General features: G+C 39.8%; 2 long non-coding RNA genes across 28 annotated transcripts in view; one reads left to right on the top strand and one right to left on the bottom strand.

Annotated features, from left to right (window-relative positions):
• LOC147348293 (uncharacterized) overlaps window positions 1–18,139 on the top strand; it is a 360,187-nt gene that overhangs the window by 46,255 nt on the left and 295,793 nt on the right. The window lies entirely within an intron of this gene.
• Window positions 9,421–18,139, bottom strand: part of LOC147348296 (uncharacterized) — a 46,405-nt gene continuing 37,686 nt past the window's right edge. The window contains exons 2-3 of the long non-coding RNA XR_015151418.1: window positions 12,936–13,028; window positions 9,421–10,255 (exon numbers count right to left, since the gene is read on the bottom strand). This is a non-coding gene — a long non-coding RNA (uncharacterized LOC147348296). The remainder of the gene's footprint in view (window positions 10,256–12,935; window positions 13,029–18,139) is intronic.

Genomic DNA, 18,139 nt, shown 5'->3' with positions numbered 1-18,139 from the left:
GGTTTAAGTTTTTTTTTCCTGACCTTTGTAAGTTGCTTAAAATGACATTGCTCAAGCTCAGAGTAATTAAGATAAATATGAGAGAGCTACATATGGAATAAAATGCTGCTGTTTAAAAAAACTATAGCAGCACCATGTTAAAAAGCATGTTTAGTGTTAACTGAAAAAAAATTAAACCAACTGTATGTAAATTATTGCAATTATGCATAATTATACATAGAGTATGTATATTGTAATTATACCTATTGTATCATTATAACTAGTTTTTTCCTAAAACCCACCATAGAAAAAGCACTATGAGGAATATACTGAACAGTGGTTATTTTTGGAGAATGGCATTATGACTCTTAGGGCTTCGCAGGTGACTCAGTGGTCAAGAATCCTCCTGCCAATGCGAGAGACATGGGTTCAATCCCTGGGTTGGGAAGATCCCTGGAGAAGGAAATGGCAACCCACTTTAGTATTCTTGCCTGAGAAATCCCATAGACATGGGAGCCTGGTGGGCTAGTCCATGGGGTCATAAAGAGCCGGCACGACTGAGCGTCTAAACAACAACAACAAACAACTATGACAGCTCCCCTCCCAATGGTTTATTCTTCTTTTTGCCTACATTTGTTTCATAAGCACGTATTACTTTTATGATTAAAGAAAACTGTCCACCATCAGTGTGAAAATGCATGAGTTCATTATACTTAATAACTAAATGAGCTAACCACCAGATGTAAACACCTGGCACAGTCTGGTCTAGACTGAGCTCAGTCAGGTTTAGTTCTCTTTGTCTACATACAGGCTAGACTAGTTTCCCACCATATGACAGGATACAGGTGTCCCAGGAATAGCTAATGGTACTCAGTTCTAACAATCAAGACAAAATCAAGAGTCAACACAGTTCAGACATGTGAGTAGGAGGCAGAAGGAGATGTAGGTCTTCTCATAAGTAGAATTTAATCTTTTTAGTGAATTGGTACTATACTATGTTCCTCAACAGTAGACATGTACATTGTTTATTAAGAATGTACCAATTAAGTACTTTTGTGGAATGCAAATATCACGGATGCCTCTGCCCAGAACACAAAAAAAGGATATTCCCTTCCAGAAAGATGGGTGGCAAAGTAAAACTTATGTTGCAAGTTAGAAGAGTTTTGATGGGGAAAAAAAAATTCTTTAGGCACCATATAGACTTTACATAAAAAACTGGAGTACTACTGAGATAAATAAGAGCTGCTTTGTTGATCAGGCTGACTCTGCATGTTCACACAAGGCTTTGAGGGAGAATTTCTAGGTGTTGGGAAATTACTGAGCACGCATGGCTAACTTCAGTATAAGGACTGACACTGGGACCAGCACTCTGAGAACTGTGCTCCTTCCTCTCACAGCTTCCTGACCCTTCTCTGTCCCTGGGGAAAAGAAAAAAAAATCCCTAAGCCACTTTTAGAACAGCTAAGGAAGTTGTGTAATGAGGCACAGGAAATGTTTGCTGGTGACTCTAAGAGAGGGATTTTCAATATGGTTTAGCCAACGAGAGAATTTGGAAATTCTATCATTTTTCTGAAGGTACCTAGAAACCTAGAACCCAACAGAACAAAAACTAATTGAACGGTGCAACTGGAAACCTTATTCACCCTCCCACATCTGGATGAGTACCTCCAGTAAGGACCGGAAGGATTCAAGTGTATCAGCCATGTTTCTCACCTGCTATTACTCTAGCAGGTTCTCAGCAAAGTGGAGATAAAAGAAACTTGAAAAAAAATAATTTCTGAAAGACATCTGAGGATCACAGATTGTTTGTATTTCTAGATTCTGAGCTGAGTAGTTCCTTCTCAACTGAACAAAGTTCTTTATTTTCTACTTTAATATGAGTTGACCTGAAACGTTTAGGCCTGGGCCAAGTTACAAATATACTCTACCAGGAATTGGCTTTGTTAACAAATTCCAAACTGGAGTCCCATTTTTAACTGAGGAGTTAGCTGAAACTTACAAGTGCAGTAGGGCTCAGTGTAACAATATGAGCTTTCATAGCCTTGCTATTTAAGATTCTTTCTCTCAGACTAAATAAGCAAAACTACTCCCAGACATCTACCCCAAGTATCACAAGAGTGACTTACATATCATATAACTTAGAATGGAGAGGTTTGATTCCTTTAGGCTTCCTGACTGTAGTCAGCTGCATATGCTGATGTTGGGAATGTATTCTGAAGACACTGTATTATTTGGCCAAGGAAACAGAGAGCAGGATGGCTTTGAAATTATATTAAATGGCAGAAGGCTATCTTGGAATGCTTGTTTCTAGATATCATACTTGTATTTCCTAAATAGTATTCTTTGGGGTAAAATTTTGCTTTTATCCCTGGTGGTTCAGATGGTAAAGAATCCACCTGCCATGTGGGAGACCTAGGTTGGGAAGATCTCCTGGAGGAGAGCATGGCAACCCACTCCAGTATTCTTGTCTGGAGAATCCCAATGGACAGAGGAGTCTGGGCTATAGTCCATGGGGTCACGAAGAGTCAGACATGACTGAGCAACTAAACACATCCAAACCAGAGAAAATAAGGTAGATAAATATTTTTAGGATATTTTCTAAAATGAAGAAAATGAAAGCTTTTTGAAGAATGACAAATGTAATTTTGAATATCTTTGATGGCATGGTGCTTTGGATGTTTTACCTTATTGACACATTCTGTCTTATTGGAGAAGGCATAATATTTACAGTTAGCTTTCAGCAATGTGTTTCCTATGTGGAAGGAAGATTTTTGAAGACTAGAATGATACAGCCTTAAGTATAAATCAAAAAGACTCAAAATTATGCTGATCTTTACTGTTAGTAGGATTAATAAAATCATATACCCAAAATTCTTAGAATGATGCCTGTCACATTATAACTACTCAATAACTTAATGACTATTATGATTATGCTTAAATTGGAGACTCAGGGAGTCAGCTTCTTATTTTACATCTCCTCTTGGCTATCTCCCAGCCACTCGAAATCGACATATTCAAAGATGAGCTATTTATTTCTTCACCATTGCAATCTGGCTCTTCCCAGTTGCAATCCGGCTCTTCTCACAATCCTTCCCATCTTAGTAAACAACACCCCACATTTGTTCAAGCCAGAAATCTTGTCAGTCACACCTGATACCTCCTTCTCCCTCAATAACCGTCCATCACTAAGTCCCATTCATTAACTACTTTAAAAAAGTTTTTAATTGATCACTTATCTCTATCAGTATTGCTAAACTTATATCCTGCATTATTGACATTTGAGGTCAGAAGATTCTTGGCTATGGAGGGCTGTTCTGGGCAGTGTAGAATTGTTAACAGTACCCCTGTTCTCTACCAGAGGGACTCCCCATTTGTGACAACCAAAAATGTCTCCAGGCATTACCAAAGTTCTCCAGGGAGCAAAATGTTCCCAGTGGAGAAACTGGGAACTACTGAAATTACTCTAATTTCCTACTTCAGCTCACACAAAGGCTCCTTACTGGTTCTGTCCCCAGTAAGAATAAGACTCTCCTTCACTCCCTGTAAATCCTTTCTCCACGGAGAAGTCTTCACACCATAAGAATTTCATCAGTTCTCACAGCATCCTAAACCCCTGACCTACTTTTTTTCACACTACAAACAGATACCCGCAACCATGCCTGTTTTCACTGGGCCCTGGCCCTTCCAACCTAATCTGGTGTCTCGAACACTGCAGCCAGCCACAGTGAAATTCTTCCTCAATATTCCAAGTACCCGTGCACCTCAGCACCTTCACCTCAGCTATTCCCCATCAGGAGTGCTCTGAAGCTTGACTGGATACTTATCCATGTAGGGGTCCCCTCTTACTTTCTATCACAGGACCCTAGCTGTTCCCATAATTTGCAAATGCACATTTTTTAATCTTTTGTTTGACTCATACTAAATGATACATTTCTTGAAGGTAGGAGACGGTCTATTTTACTCCTTACTCAATACCAGCGCCATCACAGTGTCTTGCACATAACAGGAAACTGATGAATATTGATGGAATGAATGAATGAATGATTAATAAATGAAATATAAAAGCAGTTTTGATTGGGAATTGCTTTCCCCATTCTTAGCACTAGGGGGTGCTAAATAAATAAATATATACTTTTAACAGTATTTCAGCAGTTTGGATGCGTCTTTCCAATGATGCCATTTGAACTGGGTATCCTGACAAACTATTCTTCACAATATTATCAAGTTCAAAAGTTGTGCTAATTAATGAGATATCCTGCAAAGTGTTTAGCACAATAGCACTAAGCATTTAGAAGTACTCAGTAAGTGCTATTATTTGAACCTATTAACCTATTTAAAAATTAAATTCTAATCAGCCTTCCCATAAAAGGGTTAGGGGAAGTAGTTCAAACTGAAGAACCATTACTAACCTGTATTCTCCTTAAAAGATTCTATTTCTATGTCCCAGGGTTTTCTCTATTTGCACTGAAACATATAACTCCCAACTCATAATCAAATGTGATCAAGTTTAAAATACAAAATGACTAAGATTTGAAAAATAAAGAGTTCAATAAAAATATTAGGTTAACTTCATTTTAAGTCAATCATTGGTGTTCTGATTCCTAAATTAAAATGCATAGGATAAGACCCTTACCTAAAAATTCAATCTTGACTCCATTTAAAATTTACTAGGGTTTTTGAAAGTCCTACTGCTGAGGGAAGATTTTATGACCCATTTCACTAAATTGGAATAGCGATTAAGGTTAAGTGTATCCCTTTGCCAAGACAGCAGCCAAGTTTCAGAAGTGTCAAATGCTAACACGTTGCTTTGATACTTTTCAGCAAATGTATTTTGAGTTGCATAGCATTCACAGGCTTCATTTCATCCAGTATGCTGAAATTCTACCATCTAAAGGAATTAAAACCTCTTAGGTAGAGAGAGTATGAGGAAAAATATCTGGTGTCCTGCAGATATCTTTTTGTCATGCACAGAATAGTAATGGATATTTTTAACACTGCAAAGAAGATGTAATTACAAAGGGGAGTTGTGATTTCACTGTTTTCTTCTCTCCCTTTAGATTTTCAAATTGTTCTGATTTCTTCATTTTTCTATGACACTTGTAATTTTGTGCCATTTAAATCACCACAGTGAAATGGAGTGGTTACTCTTAAGTCCCAGGAAAGCATGTTACCTCCTTCTCAAGCCTTCACCCAAAGAGCCATGGTAATTGGAAGAATCCTAAACGAAACTTCACTGAGGATTAGAAAGGACCCAAACAATAAAAATATTTCTTGCAGACAGTTCTATTGTGGAACCAAAGAAAGTAACTCAGGGACTAGTTTGGGATTTCGTTCTTCCTTCAAGTCAGACTAGGTAGCTCAATTGTGTGAAAGTGTGCTAGTCTGGCCAAGATAGTATCCAAGTGGGTCCCTATCTGGGCCTGAAAACAAACAACCATCTTACCAGCAGAAGTTCTTGTTCACAGGGCAACCTGGCTTAGGGATCCTAGAGGAATCATTCCAAGTTTGTAGAATTAGAAATGCAATGTAAAGAATTTCTGCCTCTAGTGACAGAGTTCTATCAGTCTTCAAGCTTGTATGTATATATAAAATTGGCCTTGTATGTATGTATATATAAAAAGGCCAACAGGGTTGGGTGGGAGAGAGAATCACTGAGATTGTCAACATCATGCTTATCATATCTTAATCTTATTTGTCTTCTGTTTCATCCTCCTCCTCATCAATGCCATCACTGCTTCATGTTCTTATTATGAGCAAGGCACTGGGCTAAATGCTTTATTATGTCATTTAATCTTCCCAACCATTTCTTGAGGTAGCCTTGGCTATCTCCATCTTACAGTTAACAGAGACCATGGGTCTAAAAGACTGCCCAACACAAGAAAGAACACCCAGTTAGTGAATTTGAGAGCTGTGATTCAAATCCAAGTCTCTGATTCCCAAGTTCACTATCTCAGCTGTGCTCGTCATGCTCAGTCACTCAGTCAACTCTTTGTGACCCCATGGACAGTAGCCCACCAGGTCCCTCTATCCATGGAGTTCTCCAGGCAAGAATACTGGAGTAGGTTGCCATTTCCTTCTCCAGGGGATCTTCCTTGCCCAGGGATCAAACCCACGTCTCTAGCATCTTCTGCACTGAAGGCATATTCTTTACTGTTGAGCCACCGAGAAAGCCCTCACGATCTCAGTTTCTACACGTATATGCTAACCCCAGAGTGACCAGGCTATCTACCAGCTTCTGTTCAACATTAAGTCCAAAGGTTGGATTATTTTTTTTCTAACAAAAACTTTATTATGGGAAGGTTTAAAACTCTTCTGAGCAAAACTTTACAGTGACCCAATTTCTTGTGACCTAGATTCTCCCAGTTAGCTTACAACTGATACTTAGCCTTCAAAAAATAACATTATGAAACATACTTCTGTCCAACTCCCCTAAAAAGTGAACCAAGCTCAGTATATGCCCACCTACAAATAAAATGAAAACTGCTTCTTAGACATCTCCAGCAACACCATGGAGATAAATCCTGGCTTTCTACATGGAATATCAAAAAGACATTGGGACGAGATGTGCTTAGGAATAACAGTAGCTAACATTATTTAGCATTTCTCCATTCCCTTAAGAGAATGTCAGTCAATTATTTAAATATCTTATGCTCACCCGTGTTATAATTTTCGAGAGTTTACCTATTGTTTTTCTTTTACGTGTAACATCTTACAGGCAGGAATGGTGTTTTATCCTTCCAGCCACTATAGTCCTTGGTAAATAGTAACTACCTACTCAACTACTTACTAGATAATATTAATTTATTACTATAGCAATACATTTACTATCTTTAGCTCATGAACTCCACAGATAGTGTCTGTGCTTTAACTGTTATTGTATTCATAGTATCCAGCACAGAGGCAGGAATATAGTAAGGACTCATTATTAACAGGTGATTAACAATGAATTTGCATTGGAGATGGAAATGGCAACCCACTCCAGTGTTCTTGCCTGGAGAATCCCAGGGACGGGGGAGCCTGGCGGGCTGCCGTCTATGGGGTCGCACAGAGTCGGACACGACTGAAGTGACTTAGCAGCAGCAGCAGCAGCAACAATGAATTAGGACTAAAGTTTCACTCTATAACCATCCACTGTGCTAGACACCTAGCGTGTACTCAAATATATTCTAGAAATTTCACAATGACCTTTGGCTGAGTGAAGATTTGACAACCTACTGCTTCTAAGCCTCTGGTAATGGAACTGCACTGGTCCATCCACCCAGTTCTACTCTGTAACTTGAAATGGGACTACCCATGAAATGGGGCGAATCGTAGCAAAAACATCTTAGAGTTTGAATAAAGGGAACTAACCCCTACACGGATCAAAATGGTGACCTTCACTTCTCCAGTTATTGCTACAGTAATCAGAAAAAGCAGTCTCACAAGAAGAGAAGGATACGTTTAGGAGCAACTGAATACCATCTGGTCAGAAATTCTATATTAAAATGCTGGATGCATCCCAATTCAGCTTCCTAGCACCTCATCAAATTAAGTTGTATTTCCTAAAGTGAGGCCTGAGTTGTCAGGTGGTATGTAGGGAGGGCGAGTTTGTGAGGAAAGGTGTTTTTTATTGCTAAGAAGCTAGTCTAAAAAATTCATGGGCTGGCTGAAACACACACACACACACACACACACACACACACTATTTTATATGAGTCCTGAAGGAAGAAATTTCAGTGTAGAATGACTCTGAATAGCAAAGTTGATAGTAAAAGGAGATGGAAAAATGAGCCTGTTACATTTAGGAATATCATTTCACAGTCTGATATGGTGAAATGACCCAGAACTTGCCATTAGAAGACATGGACATGAGTATAATCTTTGCTAGTCCCTGTGTTGACCTTGAGCAAGTAATAACCTCTTTGAGGCTTAGTTTCTCCTTCTGTAAATGAGGGATAAATCTCTTAGCCTAGCACACTGGGATCACCAGAGCCATTGACCATGTCTCATGTCCATGAAGAGGTTTAAGTGTAGGTATCTGATATCATCACTAAACCAGGCTTCATTTAATGTTCTTCACATGGCAAGATGGAAAGAATTTAATTATATTGCTTTAAATGTATGGTTTTATTAATAGATCACAATACTTATGGTGTGTTACAGATTAATATGTTTTTCTGTGAATCCTGTGTTCATCTTGCTTTAGTACAAGTACACTACATTTTCCTTCTACTTTAACAGCATTAATCTGGTTAAAGTAAATCTTTAGGAAAGTATCACAGTTTTTTGGACTGGGGCATTCTTTTGCTACAGTAGAAAGGCTGGGCTGAGGTACTCCTTTTGAAGCTGCTCCAGTCCAAAAAATTGTGCTGAAGTTTATATTTAATGTCATCAAAGTATTAGAGGTTCCTCAAAAAACTAAAAATAGAATTGCCACCTGGTCCAGCAATCCACTCCTGAGCATATATTTGGACAAAACTATAATTCAAAAAGATACTTGCACTTCTATGTTCATAGAAGCACTACTCACAGTAGCCAAGATATGGAATCAACCTAAATGTCCATTGACATAATGGATAAAGAAGAGGTGGTATACACATACAATAGAGTATTACTCAGCCATAAAAAAGAATGAAATAATGCCATTTATAGCAACAAAGATGGACCTAGAGTTTGTCATACTCAGTGAAGTCAGACAGAAAAAGACAAACACCATGTATCACTTATTATTTACATGGGAACCTAAAATACAATACAAATGAACTTATCTATGAAACAGAAGCAGATTCACAGACACAGAGAACAGACATATGGTTGCCAAGGGTTGGGGGAGTTGGTGAGGGATTGACTGGGAGTTTGGGATCATCAGAGGCAAACTACTATATGCAAAATGGATAAACATCAAAGTCCTATTGTATAGCACAAGAACTATATTCAATATCCTGTGATAAATCATAATGGAAAAGAACATGAGGAAGAATGTATATATATATACACACATATATATATGTGTGTACAGTAGAAATTAATAGAACCTGGTAAATCAACTATATTTCATTAAAATATATTAAAAATGATTAAGATGGCAAATTTTAAATGATGTGTATTTCACCATAAATAAATTTTTTTAATTTTAGAAGAGCGATAATTATTATTTCTCATTTAAATCAATTAATTGCCCAATGTAAACCAGTTAATGGAAATAATTTAAAATTGTGGTACCAATTCAGAATTTTAGATTAAAAAAACACATCAAGATTTATTTCCCTTCCTCTCTCCCTCCTTCTCTTCTACAAATATTTATAGAGCTTCTCCTCATTTACTGACACTCCTTGAAGATTAGGAGTCTGGGAGAAACAAAATTCTGGCGCTCATGGATCTTACCTTCTACCAAGGGTGGAGACAACAAACAGGAAAACAAATAATGTCAGATAGAGATAAATGCCAAGAAGAAAAAAAAAATCAGGAAAACAAACATTTATTGAGCTTCTACTTATTTGCTGACATTCTTTGAAGACTTGGAAAATAGGATGAAAAAGTTCTGGTGCTCATGGATCTTAAATATTATGGTGAGGGCAGGAACAATAAACAGGAAAGCAAGTAAGATAAACACTATAAAGAAAAACAGTCAGGAAACATCATAAAGAGAACACAGTGGGGCAAGTCTGCTTAGAGACCAATGGAAGCCTTGGTACAGCAAGGTTGTTTGACTAGAGACTTGAGAGAAGGAGCCTGCAAATGCCTGAAGGAAGAGCTATTTGTAGGCAGAGAAAATAGGAAGTGCAAAAGCCCTGAGGCAGGAATAGGCTTGGTTTGTGCCAGGAGACACGTAGGCTGCCCTGGGGCAGAGAATGAATGAGTGAGGGAGAAAATGGTGAGAGGTAAAGTTGGAGGGAAAGCCAGGGGCCAGAATTAGTTATGTTCTTGTGAGCCATTTCACAATGAAGTAACTGAGGCTTTCCTGGTGTCTCAGTAGTAAAGAATCCACTTGACAAGGAGATATGCATTTGATCCCTGGGTCAAGAAGATCCCCTGGAGAAGGAAATGGCAACCCACTCCAGTATTCTTGCCTGAGAAATCTCATAGATGAAGGAGTTGGACATGATTTAGCAACCAAACAACAATAACAAACTGAGACGTAAGGAAAATAACTCACTGAGCCCAATCTAAAGATACGGAGATTCCACTCTGGAAGATGCATAAGACGGTTAAGAGTCTGTCGGGTTTTGTCCACTGGGAACTTCTCTTGACTGTGCAGAGCCACGTTAGAGAAGTGACAATCCTTTTTTGGCTCTTCCTGTTGAAAATGGAAGTTCATGATGTTATACTATATGTGAATGATACTTGATTATCTCTCCCTAAATTTGTGACAATATATGTATGCCTTGAAGGAAATGCAGAAACAGGTAGCACACTGAGAAGGAAGAACACTCTTTTGTAATTTGGAGAACATGCATTATATAGTCATTTTGGAATTGTTTTTAAGCTAAATCCAAGTACAGTTTGATAAACGTTGTAATAATGTGCACAATGAGGCAAGCTTAAATTCTATATCTGAACATATTTAAAGGCTATGCATATTAGATACATGAAATTAAAATACTTTCCAGCCAATGTCACTTAATTTTGCACAGCAGACCCACAGTTAGCAGCCTTCTGGTTTTCAGGTATGTTATTTGTGTTTTTCTGTTAGTTAGTTGTTCTTTTGATTTTTGAAGTCAATATTTTTCAGATTATTACATAGCATTGATTTCTACCTATGGGCACTGAGGTCTTTTTTTCCCAGAGTTTTAAACATGCTTCATTTTTCTAGCCACAAAAATCAAATTTAAATCATAAATGGGCAGAGCTAAAATGCAATTAGTCTAAGTGGAAATTGTTCTGTTCGGACACTACTGAGCGACTTCACTTCACTTGAGTTATTTAGAGATGGTTTTCCATCTGTGAATGGGGATCATTCCATTTGGCCCATTTCTCAAGATTGGTGTTTGATGAACTGAAAGAGTTTTAGAAGTAAAGGGGTCTAGACAAACGCTGGGCATAGTTATACTAGATCTGCATTCAATAGAAGTCCCCAGTTTTACAAAGTTCTTTGTGACTGCCAGAAGTGCTGGGCCATGGTCTTCAAACACTGCAGTGAGACAGCTTTCTCTTTCTTTGATGTCACATTGCTGCTAGAGCAATGTTCTGAAAAAAAACCCTCGATCCTGCCAATTCTATTCTGGAATTTCTTCTTTGATTTTCCAGTACTTAAGAGGACAAAATCCAAGCTCTCCTTAGGACATATGGCTGCAAGGGTTCTTTGCCATCTCTTGCCTCTCCCTACCTGCACATGCCAGGCATAAAGCAAGCCTTGCAGAGCTCAGTTCCTTGGCTGGAACAGCTCCCCACCCCCCGCCCCAACCCCCACCCCCACCTCTGGGACTATATTCTGCAAAGGACTGGACCAGCACATATGATCTCTTTGCTGTCTCCATGTTTCTGCCTCCAACAGATATCATCAACTTAGATTAGCTCCAGGCCATTTATGCTAGTGGACACAGTCAGTCAGTCAGTCAGTCAGTTCAGTCACTCAGTCGTGTCCGACTCTTTGCGACCCCATGAACCACAGCTCGCCAGGCCTCCCTGTCCATCACCAACTCCCAGAGTCCACCCAAACCCATGTCCATTGAGTCAGTGATGCCATCCAACCATCTCATCCTCTGTCGTCCCCTTCTCCTGCCCTCAATCTTTCCCAACATCAGGGTCTTTTCAAATGAGTCAGCTCTTCGCGTGAAATGGCCAAAGTACTGGAGTTTCAGCTTCACCATCAGTCCTTCCAATGAACACCCAGGACTGATCTCCTTTGGGATGGACTAGTTGGATCTCCTTGCAGTCCAAGGGACTCTCAAGAGTCTTCAATTGGTGTTTAAAAAAAGGCCTGTTTTGGTAGCAGTATTTTTTTAAGTGGATGTTTTAAAAATATTACTGTTATACATGTGGAATGTATTATGCCTCGTAACTCCAAGGTCCAGCAGACCCCTCAGCTTTTGTTTTCTTAGATTATTGCTAGTGTCCACTTAGATGCTGGTGCACACCAAGGATTGCTCACCAATATGCAAGCAATTCAGCAACTTTTTCAAGACGAATTGTTTCCTTTGGGTAACTTTGTAAAGTGTGCTGCAGGCATACAATTCATGGATGACTGCTGCTGCTGCTGCTAAGTCGCTTCAGTCGTGTCCAACTCTGTGCGACCCCATAGACGGCAGCCCAACAGGCTCACCCGTCCCTGGGATTCTCTAGGCAAGAATACTGTAGTGGGTTGCAATTTACTTCTCTAATGCTTGAAAGTGAAAAGTGAAAGTGAAGTTGCTCAGTCATGTCTGACTCCTAGCGACCCCATGGACTGCAGCCCACCAGGCTCCTCCATCCATGGGACTTTCTAGGCAAGAGTACTGGAGTGGGGTGCCATGGATGACTGGAGTTCCTTAAAATTTTTCCTTAAGAAATAGAACGCTATTCAACGAATCAATGTGTATTTATCACACATATCACGCCTGGGGTTGGATAATCACTCACATGTAATTCTACATGTTAGGGTTTCCAGATTCTTTACTTGATGGCCAGTCCCTCTATAGCTTATGTCTCCTGTGGCGTTTGTATTCATTCTGCACCTACAGGACAGTTTCAAGGGACTAGTGATAGGACATGGGGAAAGTCTTTTGTGAAGTAAAAACCCCTGTACACAAAGGATGGCTTCTAACTGCTCTTCCATCACTGGGTGTGCTGTGCCCTTCTGCCTGTTCAGCTGCTTTCTAGTTGTGATGGACCAAGAATTGAGACTTCTTATCAATCTACTGACTTCTCGGTACCTCCCCCGCTCTTTAACATTTTCTGTCAGCAGAACTTAAAGTCACTCAGTCGTGTCTGACTCTTTGCAACCTCATGGACTCCACATAAAATTCTCCAGGCCAGGATACTAGAGTGGGTAGCCGTACCTTTCTCCAGGGGATCTTCCCAACTCAGGGATCAAACCCAGGTCACCCTCATTGCAGGCAGATTCTTTATCAGCTGAGCCATCAGCAAAGCCCCTGGCAACAGAAAGGAAATCATAAATGAAGTCTTCTCTCTGCACATCTTGTCTCCTTGTTCCATGCCCTGCTAGTGGGAGTATACAAAAAGTGTGAGCTTCAGCACAGATTAAACTGTTTCTCACAGGATTGGATTCAAATCCCCAGATGTCACACACCACTGGGTGGTGATGAACATGTTACTTAACCTCAGTAAGCTTTGGTCATCCCATCTGTAAAGTGGGAATAATAAGAGTACCATTCCTCCTTATATCAAATGACGTAATACAGGGAAATTGATGAGCATCAAATAAAGAGCAGGTAATTAAATGAAGGTCGTGTACATGGCACAAGCAAGCAGCGAATATCATCTGCTACCATACTATCATTATTATTTATCACTGACATTAACAGGAGGTCTTGGGTAATTTCAGGTGTGGCTAGCTCAAAATCCACCCCTTTGTCTCTTACTCAAAAAAAAAAAAAAAAAAAAAGATTTAAGATACAAATAAATGAAAGAATGTTTGGTCTGGTTAACTTTGTTTGCAGACCAACTTATTATCTTTAATAGAAGCTCTGAGTTCAGTTCTGTCACTCAGTCATGTCTGACTCTTTGCGAACCCATGGACTGCAGCACACCAGGCTTCGCCTGTCTATCACCAGCTGCTGGAGTTTACTCAAACTCATGTCCATTGAGTTGGTGATGCCATGCAACCATCTCATCCTCTGTTGTCCCCTTCTCCCACCTTCAATCTTTCCAGCATCAGGGTTTTTTCCAAGGAGTCAATTCTTCACATCAGGTGGCCAACATATTGGAGTTTCAGCTTCAGTATCAGTCTTTCCAATGAACATTCAGGACTGATTTCCTTTAGGATGGACTGGTTGGATCTCCTTGCAGTCCAAGGGACTCTCAAGAGTCTTCTCCAACACCACAGTTCAAAAGCACCAATTCTTCAGTGCTCAGCTTTCTTTATAGTCCAATTCTCACATCCATACATGACTACTGGAAAAACCATAGTTTTGACTAGACGGACTTTTGTTGGTAAAGTAATGTCTCTGCTTTTTTGTATGTTGTCTAGGTTGGTCATAGCTTTTCTTCCAAGGAGTAAGCATCTTTTAATTTCATGGCTGCAATCACCATCTGCAGTGATTTTTGAGCCCTCCCCAAATAAAGTCTCTCACTGTTTCCATTATTTCCCCATCTATTTGCCATGACATGATGGGACCAGATGCCATGATCTTAGTTTTCTGAATGTTGAGTTTTAAGCCAACTTTTTTACTCTTCTTCTTTCACTTTCATCAAGAGGCTCTTTAGTTCTTCTTCACTTTCTGCCATAAGGGTGGAGTCATCTGCATATCTGAGGTTATTGATATTTCTCCCAGCAATCTTGATTGTAGAGTGTGCTTCATCCAGCCTGGCATTTCACATGATGTACTCTGCATATAAGTTAAATATGCAGGGTTATAATATACAGCCTTGACATACTCCTTTTCCAATTTTGAACCAGTCTGTTGTTCCATGTCCAATTCTAACTGTTGCTTCTTGACCTGCATACAGATTTCTCAGGAGGCAGGTCAGGTGGTCTGACCTCTTGAGACCTCTGGTCTTAAATTCTCTTTAAGAATTGTCCATAGTTTGCTGTGATCTACACAGTCAAAGGCTTTGGCATAGTCAATAAAGCAGAAGGAGATGTTTTTCTGGACTTCTCATGATTTTTCAATGATCCAACTGATGTTGGCAATTTGATCTCTGGTTTCTCTGCCTTTTCTAAATCCAGCTTGAACAACTGGAAGTTCACAGTTCACGTATGTTGAAGCCTGGCTTGGAGAATTTTGAGCATTACTTTACTTGTATGTGAGAGGAGTGCAATTGTGCAGTAGTTTGAACATTCTTTGGCATTACCTTTCTTTGGGATTGGAATGAAAACTGACCTTTTCCAGTCCTGTGGCCACTGCTGAGTTTTCCAAATTTGCTGGCATATTGAGTGCAGCACTTTCACAGCATCATCTTTGAGGATTTGAAATAGCTCAACTGGAAAGCCATCACCTCCGCTAACTTTGTTTGTAGTGATGCTTCCTAAGGCCCACTTGACTTCACATTGAGAATATCTGGCTCTAGGTCAGTGATTACACCCTCGTGAAGATCTTTTTTGTATAGTTACTTTGTGTATTCTTGCCACCTCTTCTTAATATCTTCTGCTTCTGTTAGGTCCGTACCATTTCTGTCCTTTATTGTGTCCATCTTTGCATGAAATGTTCCCTTGGTATCTCTAATTTTGTTGAAGAGATCTCTAGTCTTTTCTAATCTATTGTTTTCCTCTATTTCTTTGCATTGATCACTGAGGAAGGCTTTCTTATCTCTCCTTGCTATTCTTTGGAACTCTGCATTCAAATGGATAAATATTTTGTTTTCTCCTTTGCCTTTCGCTTCCCTTCTTTTCTCAGCTGTTTCTAAGGCCTCCTCAGACAACCATTTTACCTTTTTGCATTTCTTTTTCTTGGGGATGCTCTTGATCGCTACCTCCTGTACAATGTCACGAACCTTAATATACCCTAACAGAAGCCCTAATATACATTAATACCTTAACTAAAATTTGGAACAACTGTCTTTTGTCAAGCTTCGTGCAGCTGATTGGGACCCATCAGAGTGCTATGTGACCAAGTTCACAGAGGTGTACTGGTCTCATACATTGTGCCCTCCTGTAATCACCCTAATTATTACCAAGGTCCATTGCATCCTTCTGAATCGCCACCAAGTACGTTGCTTAATGATTGACAGCCCATGTTCCCAGGCGTTAAAAGGAAGAAAAAAAACAAAAAACAAAAAAAACACACTGATCTTCAATAATACTTTAATATTATATTAAATTATTATTAATTTATTATATAATTAATATATATAATTAATATATTATTAATATTAATTATTAATATTATATTAAATTAAACAACAATAACTTTAAAATAATTATGATACAAATGGAAGAAATTATCCTCTACTGGAGGCTTCTCTATGCCATACTTGGTGATGTACTTGTGTGAATCACCTCATTTAATCCTATAGAGTTCATGAAGATGGATCCTCATACTGTATTACAGTCAGGGACACTGAATCAGGAAAACATGAAGTAGACTTTACATGGTCATACTTCAAAGATACTGCAAAGCTAGTATGTGAACGCAGATTGTGTAATTCTAGAGTCTATGCTCAACCAGTGGCCTAAATGTGATTTCCCACTCTGTTTATTTTTCATATTTTCGTTTTCTTCCAAGTTGAAGAACCTCAAGAGATCTTCTAATGATAAGAATTCATATTCTTTGAGATCTTTGTGCTGGGACTTTTCTTGTTGTATTTTTTATACTTTTCTCCTTTTATATTTCTATATGTCTTGGGCGGGGGGGGGGGCGGGGGGAGAAGGAATATCACAGTAGAATCAATAGATAGGGACACAGAGGCTCTGAGAGGCAGGATAACCTAAAGTCAGCAGCTCCACGGAGGACTCTGGTTCCCTATCCAAGCACATTCTATTTTCCAGCAGTTATCCCCAAGCATCTAATAATCTCAAGACCTTGAGTTATATGTGTGTGTTGTGCAAAGATGTATACAAAATATTATGTTCTGTGATTAGAAAGTACATGGCCAGAAACTATCTGAATTGTGTTGACTCAACAAACAACTGAATGAAAAATATTTTCCTCTGAAGGAAAAAAATGATAGATTTTTTTAGCCAGAGTCAAGACTTCTGAACCATGGTATCCTTTTAAGCTTTTCCAAGTGCTACATGGATCCCCTGATGGTTTTCTGATAGGAAACGTCCCCGACGGTAACATCCTATTGCATGACAAGAGGACAGCAGTGATAAAAAGGGGCTTTCCCAAATGTGACTCCAAAGTGTCGCTGAGATGTTTTCAGGGTCTAAAATAGTCACTTCCATCCAATGTTCTACAGGGTAATTATAGCTGTGCCATTATTCCTGGCCTGGCCACGATCCAGAACTCCACTCTCATTACCTCACTGCCTCACCCCGGGTCTGCTGGAGCTCCTTCCTATGGATATGGGGACCAGTGGAGCTTTCTTGTCATGTTCTGGAGTCCAGGGCTCCCCTAAACATCCCTGTATGATCCTAGGGCAGGTCATGAGGGAGAAATATTAAGGCCTTTCAAAGAGAACAGAAGGGACCAGAACAAATGGAATGTGTTTTCCGGTATGGGAGGCACAAGTGTGCTCTTAGTTTTTTCTCCAGGTTGAGGTGTGTATTTATAGACTGTTAGAAGGAGTGGAGGGTTTTGGGTAGACAGACTTCTCTCTTCGGAGAAAAAAAAAACATCCTCTCACACTCCTATTTCTTTTTTAAGGCTACATTGCTGAAGCCATGCTCTTCTTACACTGTGAGGCGTGGTAATGTTTTTCTAATTGTCTGGAGTCAGGTCAGTCACACTTCCTTGACTACTTCTCTCCTTCCCATTGGGGACAGGCTCCTGGGGTCAGGCACACAGCAGGCTCCAGCCCAGTGTGCCAGCTCAGAAGTAAGGAGCCTCGGTGTCCTCCAGACGGAGATATGTGATGCGGGGCTTAGGCTTCTGAACTGGGACGTGACTGGAAGCCACAGTAAGCCCCTGCACTCTCCCTTGGGCTGTCCTCAGGTACTTTCTGCCTCTCTATGCTGTTTGTTGTTTTTTTTTTAATTGTCGTTCAATGGGAGCTTGGCTTATTAGAGGGCCCTTGGCCAATCACCAGTGCCCTGTGCAGGGACTTGGCCAATCACCAGAGCCCAGGCAGAGAGGAGGTAGGGCTAGTTAAGGTAGCTGTCACCCCTGAGAGTAGTGCTGGATGCTTTACAGTCTCTCAAGTCCTTGTGACCATGTACCATGATTACAGATGCTCCTTGTATTCCCATTTTACAGATAAGGAAACTAAGGTTCAGAGAGATAAACTTGTCTACAGTTATACAGTGTCTTCTTGGTTTGTATTTTGATGTGAGGCAGAATCTGTAACAGGATTTGAGTGAAAGTAGCTTACTTGGTAGTAGCTGTTCAGGAAATACCAGTACAGCCATGGGGAATATAGACAGAGAAAAGATGGCTGCTGATAAAGGGTGTACTGTCAATGAGCCAAGAGGAGACCAGAGTGT

Source organism: Bos grunniens, chromosome 22 (assembly GCF_055505025.1).
Source record: "Bos grunniens cultivar Pamir isolate PY7600 chromosome 22, Bosgru_T2T1.0, whole genome shotgun sequence".
Classification (NCBI taxonomy): domain Eukaryota; kingdom Metazoa; phylum Chordata; class Mammalia; order Artiodactyla; family Bovidae; genus Bos; species Bos grunniens.
Note: the sequence above shows the minus strand (reverse complement) of the source record. Positions and strands in the feature narration are given on the sequence as shown.